At 55.1% G+C, this 2,804-nt stretch overlaps 1 protein-coding gene across 1 annotated transcript in view; it reads right to left on the bottom strand.

The window, feature by feature from the left end:
- The window catches only part of atg2a (autophagy related 2A), a 100,799-nt gene that overhangs the window by 6,218 nt on the left and 91,777 nt on the right, over positions 1-2,804 (bottom strand). The gene's annotated exons all lie outside the window — the stretch shown is intronic.

Genomic DNA, 2,804 nt, shown 5'->3' with positions numbered 1-2,804 from the left:
GCGCTCCCTCAGCACTGACCCTCTGACAGTGCCCACTCCCTCAGCACGGCACTGGAACATCCTCCTGTGTTATGGGTTGAAATCTCCAGCCGAGAGGAGACACCAGTGACCCACAGCTGAGCTCTGGATGGTCAGATTGCTCACCAGTGGAAACAGTTCCGTACTGAACACCATTGTAAGAAGCATGAGTGGTAGGAGGTTTGGGATCACATGTGCACTCTCCCTCCCTCCCTCCCCATCATCCAGCTGAGACCAGAGGGTGCCCAATTGGTAATGAAGGGCTGATTCTGCACTGGGGGCATCAGAATGTGACATGGGCAGTGCTGGCACAGTTGCTCCTAGCTCCTTGCTGTGCTGGCCTACCTTGGTGAGCTGTATCTCCATCAGAATGTCGTGGTTCCTGCCGTAGCCCCCCTGCGTCCTCCATGTGTTCTGTGGGCGGTTGGGGAAGGCGGAGCGGGACGGTGAGCCCCTGGCACTGACAGTCACCGGTCTCACCCTGCAAGGAGATGCCAATGTTACAGCAAACGCTTCTGCGCATCACACAGCTTCCTATCCCAGAACAGTTCAAGGGGCTGAACGGCCTCCTCCTGCTCCTATACCAGTACATTGCAAGGGGCTGAATGGTCTCCTCCTGTTCCTATTTAGGAACATTACAAGGGGCTGAAGGGCCTCCTCCTGTTCCGAAACTGGAACACTACGAGGGGCTGAATGGCCTCCTCCAGGAACATTACAAGGGACTGAGAGTGTTTGCAAGCCCACAGGTCACACCCTTTAAGATCATTCAGCCAGAACAAGATCAAGTGACTTTTATCTGGGTTAGGATTCAAGAGATACAGGCTAGAGGGAACTGGAGGTGGCCATTCATCCTCTCGAGCCTGTACTGCCATTCCATGTGCTCAAAACTGACCTGTCCTGTGGTTGCTACCAGGTGCTCTATCTCCACTTCCTTACATACCTTTCCCTGACTAAGCCGGGTCACCGAGGGATATCTGCACAGCACAGACTCCTGGGACTGTACGCCACACAAAGTCGATGCTTCTGAAGGCTAGCAATGAGAGGAACGGGAAAGGCCACCTGAGGCTGAGCACGTTCAAATCCGAGTGCACCCCCCTCCCTCCCAAACTCCTACGAGCACCGCCCTCCCCCACCCCTCCACCCCTCCAACCCACCCCCCACAACGCCGGTCTGAACCTGCCTTGGAGAATGCACGTGCGCAGAAGATAGGCGGGCAGGGCTGAAGTCTTTCCCTCCGTAAAGGTGCCAGACGACGGAGATCTCTCGCAGCATGACGCGGCTATCGGGTACGGGGAACCTGGCTGGAGCCTTCAGCAGATCCGTGCTCCCGATGGGCCTGGAGAAGTAGCCATCCCGGATGGAGATGCAGTCAGCCGTCAGCTTGGAGACCACCGGCTCACCATCTTTGGGCTGCATTAGAGGAGGAACAGGGGGAGAACTTATGTGAGCGATTGATGTCACTGTCTGGAATGTGCAGAACGGAACTGGGAAACGTCAGCGAGTGGCAGGGCAGTGATGCCAAGTTCCATCCGGGAGTCAATTCCCAAGTCCGCGGCACATGGAACGTGGTTGACACCTCCTTCACGCAAACAAACGGTCATCAGTCTCTCCCAGGCCTCCACCCCCTTTCTTAGCCTCCCACTGACTTGTCTCATTCACCTTCCCAACGCCAGGACAGCACACAGCTCAAGGGGTTGCTGTAGCTCAGTTGGCTGGACTGCTGGTCTGCAGAATGGCGCCAATAGCATGGGTTCAATTCCATGGGATTACCACTAAGGTCCTACCTTCTAAACGTCTCCCTCACCTAAAGTATGGTGACCCTCCAGTGAGATCACCACCACCCATCTCTCTCTCTCTCACGAGAGGGCAGCCCTACAGTCCAGTAGGACAGTCACAACATTCCCTTCATCGGAGAGCATCTTCCTTAAATACTGGGCTCCCTCAGTTCACTTGGGAAGTCTACTGTCCAGTCAAGCACAGAACGGTCGTCAATTCTTCCTGAAGGGAGCTCTTACTGGAAAACTTACCGGAATTCCCATGCCTGGGGCATCCAATATGCAGAAGTCATCGTTGTCAGTGGAGTCACTCTCTGCCTCACTCCCCTCGGAGGGATACACATCCAGCCTGTTCAGGCACGACGGGGGCTGGGATGGAGGCCTCTCCTGGTTATTCTCGCCGGGGAAGAGGTAGACGGACACGGGAGAGTCCTGCCGCAGCAAGGGAATCCCTGCTTTGCACAAGAGCTCAAAGTTAGCGGAGGAACAGAGAGCAGAAAGGCAAACACTGCAGCAAGAGCACACGGCTCTGCTTTGACAAGGGAATGCCACACAGACTGACACACACACACACACACACAGTCTGACTCACACACACACACAGACTCCTCACGCCCACACACACACACACACTCTCACTCCCACACACAGACTGACTCACACACACACACACACACACACACAGACTGACTCTCACACACACACACAGACTCTCACTCCCACACACACACACACACAGACTGACCCACACACGCACACACACACAGACAGACTCTCACACACAGACACAGACTCACACTCCCACACAGACTCACACTCCCACACACACACACACAGACTGACCCACACACACACACACACGCACACACACACAAAGACTCTCACTCCCACACACACACACTCACACTCTCACACACACACACAGACTCACACTCCCACACACACACATACACACACTCACACTCCCACACACACACATACACAGACTCACTCCCACACACACACACACAC

Source organism: Rhincodon typus, chromosome 43 (assembly GCF_021869965.1).
Source record: "Rhincodon typus isolate 14 chromosome 43, sRhiTyp1.1, whole genome shotgun sequence".
Classification (NCBI taxonomy): Eukaryota; Metazoa; Chordata; class Chondrichthyes; order Orectolobiformes; family Rhincodontidae; genus Rhincodon; species Rhincodon typus.
Note: the sequence above shows the minus strand (reverse complement) of the source record. Positions and strands in the feature narration are given on the sequence as shown.